The 12,829-nt window shown below is 39.2% G+C and overlaps 1 protein-coding gene across 1 annotated transcript in view; it reads left to right on the top strand.

Moving 5' to 3' along the window:
* Nucleotides 1–12,829, top strand: part of CDYL (chromodomain Y like) — a 106,866-nt gene that overhangs the window by 763 nt on the left and 93,274 nt on the right. The window lies entirely within an intron of this gene.

Raw genomic sequence — 12,829 nt, 5'->3', positions numbered from 1 at the left:
GCGGCAGCGGGGAGGGAGCGCCCTGACAGCCCCCCGGGCAGCGCGCTGCGCCGCGCCGAGTTCTCGCCGTGCGCCGGGCGGGGGGGGGGCTCGGCCCCGATCCGTCTCCGTCCCGGAGTCCCGTGCCACCATCGTGCGCCGCCGCCGTGCGAAACGCCGCGATGAGAACTCGGGGCGGTGCGGGGAGCGGGGCTCCGCACACCATCCCCCGCCCGGCGGCGTTGGGGGGCACGGGAGGGTGCGACTTCGAATTTCCTGTCCTGAGTGTGTCAATTTCACATCCTTGCCCTTAATTGAAAAGCATGATGGTCCTCTTGGATTTAACTTCCTTGTTTTTATTTTTGCAAGAAGTCATCCCTGGGAGCGGGATGAGGTTGTCGTTTTCTTGTCTTTCGGTTGTATAAGTAGTCTTCCACCGAGCAAAAATGCTTTTATCTAGTGGGTAATAGGCATCTCGGCAGTGCCCTGTAAAAAATATTTGTATCCATGGGCTGGAATGCTAAGGTCAAAGCAGCCGGCCGGCCTGCAAGACACTTGACAGAAGGCAATAGCCTCCCGTGCTGGTGGTGCGCGCATCTCCCACTGGTGGGACTGCACCCCTGTGCCGAGGTGGAAGGCTCCCCTTGTGGGATCGTGTTCTAAGCGAGTCGAGTGCCAAGTGGAGGTGCTGAACTGATGGACAGGAAGACTGGAGGCCTATGTTCCCAAGGCGGATAGATCATGGCTAATTGCTTTGGCAAGTTTCCCCACCCTCATTGCGTGGCTTAAGCCAGTCTTGAAGGGATGATCCCTGGAAGTAGGTGAGAAATTTAGAGACCACTCTCCATAGAGAAAAATTATCCTGGATTTGCTTTGACTTCAGGAAAAGTTCTGTCAGGCTGGAAGAGTTGGGCCTGTAGACCGTGTTGTGGCCAGTACATGAATGTTGTGTCTTTCTGGATTTGTTCAATATCTGACAGTGGGTTGTTGGTTTTGATAGGCATAAAAATGACCAGAAAAACGGTTTGCTGGACATTGGGCTGAAGTTAACTGTGACCACTGCTTATTATTCTGCTTGGTTGACTTACGTTGTGTTGGAAGTGTTGACTTACGTGAAAGGCTCCAGTAGGCCGTTGACCATGGTCATTCTCACTAGGCAGGCTAGATGCTCTGTTCCTTGGGCAAAAGCCAGTTTTTCAAAACACCTGAAGTGATAAACTGCTGTTCTTAATTTTTAAATCAGTCACATTGTTTCACTGTGTAAGTGCAGAGTTTATTTGAGGTGCTAAAATTCTTGATGCTTTTGGACTCACACATGGTCAAGCTGTCTCTTGCAATTTTTCTTCTAAATTGCTGATCTTTTTTTACAAGTTTTATGTTGTAATGCAATATACAGAGCAGTCAGAAATCACATATTATTTAAATGTAGTGAATACTAACTTGGGAAGTGTACAACTGCAAGTTGACCCAAAATGTTGAACATTTCATAACTTAAACCTTCTGTGAACACCATGTATAAATGACTGTTTCATGGATATTTTCTTTGTAATTAATGCAGTACAATACTCTTTTAGTCTGGTTATTGAAGTCTAATGTAATGTGTTTTATTTTTCCTTTTGAATCTTGATTGTCTGTCATGAACAAAAAAAAAGCATATAATCTACTTGAGATTATGAGGCTAAATGTGAACACTAACTACAGCTGATAGGTGTTGTGGTTCTTCCAAAATATAAATGAGAAATCCTCTTATAACCAATAAAAATGAAGGTAAGTACCTTTAAAAATAATAAAAATGTTTTTAAAAAGTGGATTATTTGTTGTTTGTGGGATGATTTTTACTTTTACTGTGGATATAATCTCTGGAGAGAGGAGGCCTAACTATAGGCCAGTGATCGGGAATTGAAAGAGAGAAACATGGAAGTACTCTTGTAGGCTGAAAGAGTGGCTTTGTTGGGCTGACTGTACATCCTGCATGTTTGTTTCTCAGCTTTCTCGGGATTGTGGTAGTGATGACGAGATACATTTTTCTGAGGGGGTAGACGATCTGGAGAAAATGTAAAGCATGTACCAAAAAGCATTGAAGAGGCTTTCTTTTCTAGGTGGAAAATGAAACACTTAGTAATCTTGCCAACGTCTATGGGTGAGGCTAAGAACATAGTTCTTCTGTTTGTAAGTTTGAGTTTTCAAGTGACAACATGTTGGTGAGGTGGACAGAGTTGGAGAAACTGGTGAACAAGACAGCTAAAGGAAAATATATGCCAAAGTGCTGTCTTTTTTTTTTCCTTTTTTTCCCAAATTTTGTGTCAGTAGGCACATTTTTAGGACATCTTTCTTCATTTATGCCTTCTGTGTTTCTGTAATTTTTGGGAAGTCCTATGTAAATGGACAAATGCTAGGTCTACTGTCTTGTACGTTGTGACAAGTTCCCTGTACTGGCTGGTTCCCCACCTGTTGCAAGGTTGTTGCTTGTTCTCATCATCTTCCCTTCAGTACTTAGAAGTATGGTACCCACACCACGTAGGTGGTTCATCTGGAAAGCAGCTGTAGTTGTGCTGCCTCAGCAGTCATATCACTTGACCTTTTCTGGCAGACCCTTGCTATCACATCTGGGATTAAAGTCAGCCTGAATTGTGGTTGGCATGACGGATTTGTTTGATGAAATGTGGAAGTGATCCCATGAAGGTACTTCCCAGGACAGCTATGCATCAGCCAGCAGGTCAGAAGCACCAGTGGTAGTACTAAAATGCATGGTGTTATAGCTTGCTGAGTTTGGCAGAGTATCTTCTAAAATTCAATGATTTTTTTTACTAACTGCAGAGGAAATGTACTAAAATTCTCTGCCTGCTGGAGATTATATCTCACCAAATGACCAAGTGTTTCTATCTTTCCTCTAGGTATAGCTGTTACAGTTGATGGTGTGTATATACATGGTCCACTGGATTGATCCATTTGAGTGACTGTAGTTAGACCTGAGCTGCAATTGCTGTTCAGATGAAAACTTTCCTTTCAGGGTTTACCAGAAAGCAAGTAAAGCAGTTTGTGTAAACTTGGCAAGTGCATGTGTACACTGGGCTTTTCTTCACTATATGTTTTACCTTGACATTGCCCATAGACCTAGCATTTTAAGGCAATTTCATTAATTTCCATTAAAATATTATAGATTAACATGTTTAAGTCCTGTACTCCAATTATTATTATTATTATTCTATCTTATAGAATGGATATGGTCTTTTTTTTTTTTTTTATTCAAGTGTCTTGCTAAATGCATAAGCATTTTTTTCATCCCAATGTCTTGTGTTCTCAAGGTGATACTTCCCTTCAGATGATGATTTGGTATTTTTGTTTTTATTTTTAGAAGTAAAACCTTTGACATTAAATTCTACAGAGACAGTGAAATTACAAGCTGAAACCCATCTCTGGAACACCTGACTGAAGTCCTATGGCCTTGCATTAGTCTGTAGGTCAAGTCTGGCCACCTAATAATAACGTATTCTATGAAAATTTAAACTTCTTGTATGCAACAGTGGTCACAAGTAAAAAATAAAATAAAATAGCTTCTGATACTGTGGGCTGTTCTTCAGCTACTGTGCTAATTTCTGAAATGGCAGAATATAGAAAACTGAAGGAGAAATGCTGTCATTTAGTTGAAAATTGGTTCCTGCATAGAAGCTATCAATTTAAAAGTAAAAAGTTTGTATCACAGCCCTAGTTACACTGTAGTCATGTTTTGTGAGCTGTTACTGGAAAGTTTAAGCATTTGTTCTTCATATGTTAGCTGAAAGGTTGAATCTTCTATTGCCCACAGTCTGCAACTTGTAATTTTTTTGTGGGTATTTGATGAAAAACTGATATTAACACAAAATTGATACTGCACTTTCGGGCAATAGCAATTGTTTTCCATTAAAATGGTTTGGTTTTATTCAACCTGTTTTGCAGGAAGTCCAAAATATCTTGGGACCTATCTTTTGCTTCTTGTTTCTTTTGTGCCAATTCCTAAGATGTTGGCTAAACATCAATGACATTTCTTCATAAAGGGGATCTTACAGTTGGTGCACTGTGGTGACTGAATTGTTCGGGTCTTGTTTTGACAAAATGTTGCGTGAATGTTATTGCTTGTTTCAGAACGGGTGAGAGAGTAAGAGAGATTTGCTTGACTAGGCAAGTGCGAAGTGCTGCTCTGGGACAATCCTAGATGTGAGTACAGGCCTCAAGAAGAACTCCTTGAGAGCAGCCCTGCAGAGAAGGACTTGGGGGTCCTGGTGGATGAAAAGCTGGACATGAGCCAGCAGTGTGCTTGCAACCCAGAAGGTCAACAGTATCCTGGGCTGCATCAAAAGAGGGATGGCTAGCAGGGAGAGGGAGGGGATTGACCCCTCTCCTCCACCCTTGTGAGGCCCCAGCTGGAGTACTGTGTCCAAGTCTGGGACCCCCAGCTCAGGAAGGACATGGACTCAGCAGGTCCAGAGGAGAGCCCTGAAGATGATCAAAGGGCTGGAGCACCTCTCCTATGAGCACAGGCTGAGGGAGCTGCACTTGTTCAGTGTGGAGAAGAAAAGGATCCTGGGAGACCTCATTGCAGCCTTTCAGTATATATGGGAGGCTTATAAGAAAGACTGAAAGACCTTTTCAGGAGGAGGGGCAATGGTTTTAAGCTGGAAGATGGTAGATTTAAATTGAGAGTAAGGAAGAAATGTTTTACTTTGAGGACAATGAGACACAGCAGAGAAGTTGCAGGGAAGCTGTGGTTGCCCTACCTCTTGAAGTGTTTAAGGCCATCGTGGGTGGGACTCATGGAAATGGGAGGTGTCCTTGCCAGTGCCGGGGGATGGAACTAGATGAGCTTGAAGGTCCCTTCCAATCCAGACCACTCTGTCACACTCAACAAGAGTAGAAACTGTACTTCTAACTTCGAAAAGAGTTGGCGATTATCTGTTGATCCCACTTTGGTGAACGTCAGTCTTTTATAGTAGAGATCTAATGCAAGAGAACCTTAAGAAAGGAATCACCACTTAACTCTTTTCCATGTCCCTTGCTACACTGTCTTTCACCAGTTTCTCTCCTATTGTCTGTCCCAGAGCTCTAGACAGAGCCCAGGAGGCCTCAGTGCCCCTGCTTCCACTGCTGCCTAGGAAGTGCCCAAGCCCCAACTCCTTCAGTATGTCATGCCCTCTGCTGTGCTGCTGGCCTAGCAGGACTGTAGTAGCTGCTCCTGTACTCCAAGTACTCAAAGAAGTTAAAGTCTGCTGTGTCCTGTGTAGGATTGCAAATGATTCACAGAAAACAAGTGCTTTTTTTAATGTACAGGACTGTTTTGTACATGCATGTATATCTAATATGCTTGTACATTATAAAAAAAGATTTTATTTCTTGATGTTTTGGATCAATCAAAGGTGTTGGTGAATGTGATGCCAGTAATGCTTAAGAGTTACAGAACAGTTACTTCCAACTTACAAGTCTATAATGTCACAGAAGCTTGCTTCCAGTATGCCTACATTCAGTTCACCTCGAATGAGGATAAATTATTGGACACAAAGAACTTAACAAGACGTGTCAGAGCCTGTTGTTCTTGAGGAAGCTTGGTGTAGCTGGAACAGCATCAGTGACGGAGTATTTCCCTTTTGACTTCTCAGTAGGTACAGCTTAATTTATTCTTGTCCACTGCAGTGTGCTCTGACCTGTGCCAAGCCATGGGAAAAACAAGTCACTAACAGTTATGGTTTCATTTCTATCTGAGAAGTACTCCTTGCTTGCAGAGATTGATTGGATGTCAGGGGCATGTTCTTCACAGAGAGAGTGGTGAGGTGCTGGAACAGGCTGCCCAGAGAGGCTGTGGATACCCCATCTCTGGAGGTGTTCAAGGCCAGGTCGGATGGGACCCTGGGCAGCCTGGTCTAGTACCAGATCTGGAGGTTGGTGGTCCGGCCTGTGGCGGTGGGGTTGGAACTTGATGATCCTTGGGGTCCCTTCCAACCCAAGCCATTCTATGATTCTATGATACAAAGCTTTGGCTACCAGTATGACTTTTAAATATGTGATAGCTTGATGTACAAATATGTTAGATATAACTGATATGCGGATCTATAATGCCACTCATAACGCACTATAATGAACTCCCAATCTGGTGTCACTGGATGATGTATTATTTTTTGTTATCTGATGAAAGTACGTACATAGTGTATCTGTAAAGTGAAAAAGAGCACATAGGTCCCATTAAATTTTGTGCCTTTGAGGTTTGAGATGGCTGGATGACATGTGACATGTGACATCAATAAGTGCAGAATAGTTGGGGATTTTTTGTTTGAGTAAAATGTTAATTTTCATACTAAGAGTGGTGTGCTTTCTCTGACCATATATTCTTAATCTAGAGAGTATCTTAAAAATTAGAGTTCTATATTCTTCATTATCAAGTATAGTATCCAAAGCCATGAGAGCTCTGCTTGGAGATACGTTATTTTTCTCATTTTCAATGGTCTTTCAATATTTACATACAATAATTTTGTGTTCTTTGAGATAATTTCTTTGAACTTCCCTCCATATTACTTAGAGGAAAAGAAAAGGGGCATGTTACCAATTCAGTATACTCAAAAGGCGAGGATATTTACTGTTTTAATGAATGTCCTCAAAAGATTTACATATATCCCTTAATGGCAACCTGCTGGGGATCATTTGCAAGGAATCTACATATGTGAATGAACACATACAGGGGAAAAAAAAAAGAACAATAACAACAACAAAAAAAGCAACAGCAAACTATGATTTTTCATAAAAAAAGATTTTAAATGATTTTAGCTACTTTGCTAGCATTAAAATGTACAATTAAGCAACTATTTACTAAATACCTGTTAACTATATATATTTTTTTTGAATAATGAAACAAAGTGATTACAGTGGGATTAATATGATTCTTCAGTGAGTCTGCACAGTTTATAATCACACTGCATAAAATAAATTAGTGCAGCTCTGATCAAATCTTGCTTCTTGACCATGTTTTGTCTGATGACTTGTTCATTTCTCTTTTTTTTTTTTTTTTCAGTGGGGAAAGATAAATGTGTGTTTTAAGTGGCCTAACCACATTTATAGTTGTGCCTCTCCAAACTCCTCCGCCACCACAGTTTCTGAAAGTTTCACAGCTTCTCAGTAATTTAAGTCTTATGTTTGGTCTTTATCTCAGAAAAAGTTTGGGTGTATGTTTCACAAATATGTATGCAGGAGAACACTGAGGTGCATTTTTACATGTTGAAATGAATATAACTTGACTCTAAAATACTTCCCTGACACTGTGGTGTGATGGATGTTTTATTTAGTAGATATTTAAAAGCATATGATTTTTGAAGTTCTTTCCATAAAACACAGTTATTAAATGAAACATCACCTGTACGTTGATTACACTCAAATGTAGGTATACTGAGGGTTCAAAACAATTCCAAGTAACTTCAAGAAAATCAGCTGCATTATAGCTTGACTGGTTGCTGCTTCAGAGTTCTTAGTTCTGTTTGATTTCAGCACCTGACTTTCCTCAGCTGTACATATAAAATACAGCTTGTGCCAGAACAGTGTGACTCTTCAGTCATATTTTACTGGCTAGGTCATGTACAAGGTTAAAACTAACAGTCCTGGAACTGTGTCTTGAAGAAATAATGAGAATGTTAGGCTATACGCATCGTCACAACAGATTTGCCCATTTCAGCATCCTGATGCCTCTCACTGGTCAGTAATTTCTTACAGTAGAAGGGAAAAAATGGGAAACGTGGCACAGCGGTAGTCATTGGGAGCTTTTGTGGTTGGTTTTGTTGAGGCCAAGAGAGATTTCAGCCACGGATCCCAGAACTTGGGCAATGTAACCCAAGGTCTCCAGGTACCTGGCACCATGTCGATGCCCTGCACACGTCAGCCAAGGGCTGCTGCAGACTCCAGAGTGGGCAGGCACCACTGAGGGAAGATCATTGCCTTACACATTCGTCATTTGTGATGATGTCAGTAGGACGTGGGGTAAGTGGGAGCACAGTGTGTTTGCCAGATCTCTCACCTTCTGTGTCGAGCTAAACTTCTGTCCTCTTCCCTTCAGACTTCATTTCTAAACACATTTTGGGATCTTGTTCAACTGGTAGAGTTTAAGGCACTTGTACAAGCCTTTTCTTAGTCATAACCACTAAAAAAGGTGCTGTTAGTAAGTGAAGTAATAACTTGAACCTAAGGTTTCAAGAAGAGGTTATTATCATATGTGGTCAAGCAAAGCAGAAGTATAAACTCTGGATAAAATCTAAAATGATCATCAGCCACATATATTCTAGATACCTGCAAAATCTTTGTTGGAGACTTCATATGCATAAGGTCTGTATCTCAGAATAAGATCTAGCTAACTGCTTTTTGTGAATAGACTCCTAGTTTAGAAAAGTGAGAAAGAGGAATACGGTCATTGGGTGAAATAAATTGCCATAACAAATTTCAGGTATTAATTCCATTATTTGAAATGAATAGTATTTTGTAAGTGTAACCATAAAAGATTGTACTGGAGTGTAATCATTCTAAAATTTGGAAGGTTTGTGAAAAACTCTTCCAAAAGAAGAAAAACCAGATTTTATTTATTTATTTATTTATTTTAGTTATGTAGGCTTTTTGCCATACAGTAGTTATGTGATAGCTCTTAGACGGCTCTTCACGGTTACAGGGCTGAGATATGCTTGTTTGGGTCACAGATGAGGAACAGACATGATCTTTGATTAAAATGGCTAGGAATTAAGAAACACAAAGACAGTAAAAGTGGTGATGTTTTCATCAGACTGAAAATCTTGAGCTTTTGTACTTAGTGCGCTTTTCTGTGGAATTAGACCATAAACATATTTATTTTAAACAAACGTATTTAGGGTGTGCTACAGTCAGTTGAGTGAGCATTTCTAGCTAGATGATTTCTAATGCTTTCTGAAGGTGACACTGTAGATCCTCTTCCTCTGGAAAATGGCTTCTATAGAAACACCTACCATCATTTACAGCTGAAGAAATAACTAGATGTCCTAACATCTAGTAACTCACAAGGGCAATGGAAGTTTTAAATTAGGGAAGTTTTAGAGGAGTCAATCAATTTTCACTTATGATACAGTAAGGTCAGAAGATTCAAAGTTAAAATTTAAACTCAGTGCACACTAAGCTGTTTATAGTGTATGTACATATCTCAAAGAGGTTAAAGCCCAACTTACAAAATTCTTTTCAAATTTTCTTATTTTTGTGGTGTGGTTTAAGTGCCTAGTACTTCTTGTTTTGGTTTCATTATACAAAAAAGTTATGTACTGAGAAGGGGAATAAAGAACACTTTTTTGATGTCTATTTTGTTTGAATTCAAAAGAAAGATACATCAAGTAATAAAGAAGTCTAGTACTAGTTTAATATACTGTAATCTTTGGGAGACATAATTTCTAGAGAATTAACATTAGGTATATTTTTACCCAGGTCATTTCTGATCATCAAGGAATCACGGAAATGTAGGGGTTGGAAGGGACTTCTAGAGACCTTCAAGTCCAACCTCCTGCTACAGCAAGTTCCTTACAGTAGGTTACACAAGAAAGTGTCCAGGAGGGTCTTGAATATCTTCAAAGAAGGAGATTCCACAGCCTCTGGGCAGCCTGTTCCAGTGCTCCTTCACTCACACAGTAAATAAGTTCTTGAATTCGTATGGAACTTCCTGTGTTCTAGCTTCTGCCCATTGCCCCTTGCAATAAATGTTCGGTGGCCAGCTTCTTCTCAACTAAGGGGAAGTCATCCTTCCTCCAGTCTCTAATTTTCCTCAGGGATCTGGGATTTCCTAGTGGCAGTCTTGGCAGTGAAGTCTAAAGCAAAGAAGGCATTCAGCACCTCTGCCTTCTCAGCATCCCCTGTTACCAGGGCACCCACATGGTAATAATGATCAATACCAACAAAGAATTTTTCCCAGGTGCTGATGGCAAATGAAGTACTTTCATGTTTCAAAAGTTCCATAAACATTTCAGACCCTATTTAATTCTTGTTGCAGGCATCTCATATCAGGGTAGCTACTTAATTGATTTGTTTTTTTTCTCTCTACCACATTATACTCATCAAATCCCCTGAGATTTGTGTGTATTTATTTAAACTGCTCAGCACTAAAATATTACGTTCTGAATTAGAAATAAATTGTTTTGTTTAAGGATACTTCTTTGAGATGTGACATTGTAAGAATGTTAAATCATGGAAGACAGAGTACCCATCTTAATTGTATGCAAACAGTGCCATGCTTCTCTACATGCTTATCAGTGAAGGTTACATAGCAGGGTTGGTTGTATTTTATTGGATTTTTTTTAATGCTTATTGAGGTACATCTTGTTTTTAAAACCATTTATTGATAAGTATCAGTGTCAATTTTCAGTTAAATTTTGCTTATTCAGCGTTTCACCTGTTTCAGGGCATGTTGAATGAGATGATGTTTTGGAAGTTCTCACTGGTGGCACTAGTGACAAAACATGGACTTTGTGACAGGATAGGATGAGCAGTACGACATATTGTTTCTGTTCCCTTGAATATTCGAGCTCGATCCATGTGCAGTGACAGATGAAACATTTTTACTGTTGCTCTTTTATACCTATTCCTATGTTATTTGCCTTTGATCACCCAGATGAAATTATTTGTTATGTTCCAGTTCTCATACCTTCAGATTCCGAAAAGTGATGAATGATGAACTGTTGTTGGTTAAGTTACAGTTAAAATATTGGGAGATACAGTTTATCTTCAACATAAGTGAAGATCGTTGTTATTCGTACTTTACTGGCATTGGTCGGTAAAATGCAAAGTTTCTGTCTTTATTACTGACTGTTATTTGAACATATTCAATATTAATTGAATTATTCAACATTGAAGTCATTAGTAATAACAACCAAGTTTATTCTAAAGAATGTAATCATCCGCACTTGAACATATGTATCTCTAATTAAAGCTATTAGATGTAACAAAACTAAGTCCTTGCATGCATACAAAATAATTTCTTTCATTGTGACATTGTTATTGGCAAGTAAAAAAATGTCTTTTGGCTTATTTGCTTGTTCTTGATGAGCATTTTTATAAATAGTGGGAATTCAAGACGTGAGTTATTCTATCCTATGTACATATGTGTCTGTGTGTCTTTGTGTTTCCATTAGTAAAATAATGCTTTATATGGCTCTAATTTTATTTTTCTTCTGCATTCTTGTTTATATTTAAGAAGCTTGAATTAAGATGTGAATGGCAGTGATTAATTTTGGGAAATAGATTTTATATCTTTATATGCTAAATGAAGTCTTAAAGTATACAGAGACATAATATTTATGATAAGGGGAAGAAGCAAGTCATGGATGGACTGTGGAACCATGTGATAACTTTTTATATTCTGCTTTTCACTAAGCAAATGCTCTCTATCCATTAACTTGTCCCTTTTGTCAAATGTTTGAGCTCTACCTTCCCAGCCTCTTCCCAATAGCTGTTTCTCTCATTTTCAGTCAAACCACCAGAAAAAGCTTTTTCCATCTGACTATTCAGAAAAGGACAATTTCAGAGTGGAATCAGTTCTCCCATGATTGTGAAGTAAGGATGAATTTTATTTTTCTTAGCAGGAAACAGGAACTTTCTTATGGAGTGTAAGAAAGACTGCCTTATCTTTTGTAGAAGTTGGCAAATGGGTAGGCAGGGGCTGTAGGGAGAAAATGTTGGATCTCATCATTAGGACACCTGAATGCTGTCTTGAAAAATGTAATTCTTTCTTTCCCTCTGTCAGAGTTAGCGTAGCACTGAGCAAATCACTCAGCCTGAGTATTTCAGAGGTTATTGCTAATTGTTCATCTCCCTGACAAAGTTTGAATCCTTGAGCCAAAATATCAGTAGTATAAAGCTTTTTTTTCTTAAAGTAAATATTGGCAAAACATCTTAGAATAAAGTAGAGTAATCTAATTGGGTCTTATAGAGAGAAGCTACACTAGAAGTACAACTCACAGACTAAACTCTCTCCCTTTTATGCTTCCTTTCTTCCTTTCTTCCTTTCTTCCTTTCTTCCTTTCTTCCTTTCTTCCTTTCTTCCTTTCTTCCTTTCTTCCTTTCTTCCTTTCTTCCATTCTTCCTTTCTTCCTTTCTTTTGGGGCTAACTGTAAAGAGGTGTTTAGCTTGCATGCAATGTCATCTTTGATATTCTCTGTAATCAGTGATGACAGTCATCCTACCATTCAGAGCTTTGAAATAAATTTCTCTAGAAGGTCATCAGAATAGAAACATTATCTCCTTTCTCTACAGAGAGGTATAAAAAGGCTAGTCTGGTTCATTTAGTTGGTTCTGTTAAATATGCTTGAATTGCAACCTGCTAAGCACCGACCTTTTTTTCCCCCTACAGTCTTCTGAACCTACTGCAGGATAGTACCCAACTTCTTCATTACAGGCCTTCCCATGGGACTGTAAACTGTGTTAGTAGGTGAATGTTAAAAGGATTGTGCTGTCGAAGCTGGGTTTAGGCACAGCATTGAGCTATTATGGTGTAAATAAAGGTTTTTTTCCTTAGTGACAGTTATCTGAGTGGTGGATTAAGTTGTGTCTTTAAACCATAATTGTATTTTATGTTTTTTTACCTTAAATCTCTAAAGGATTTTGGGTGGCAGCACATTATAATTGACTTCAGCAGCTCCTTCCTCAGACATCTCAGCCATTTCTTCTATTGAACCACAACAGAAGCTTGGCCTTTTGCTAAAAGAGTTGGAAAATTAATCTAGCATAATTAAACAACAAAAAACTTATCTCCAAAAGTGTTAATTTGGTTGGAACTGTTCCTCTATGTTTTTCAGTGAGTAGCTGTAGAGATATCTACTGGTATGACAAAGCATGAGTCCAA

This window comes from Numida meleagris, chromosome 2 (assembly GCF_002078875.1).
Source record: "Numida meleagris isolate 19003 breed g44 Domestic line chromosome 2, NumMel1.0, whole genome shotgun sequence".
Lineage (NCBI taxonomy): Eukaryota > Metazoa > Chordata > Aves > Galliformes > Numididae > Numida > Numida meleagris.
The sequence above is the reverse complement of the archived record's forward strand: the minus strand, read 5'-3'. Positions and strand labels throughout refer to the sequence as shown.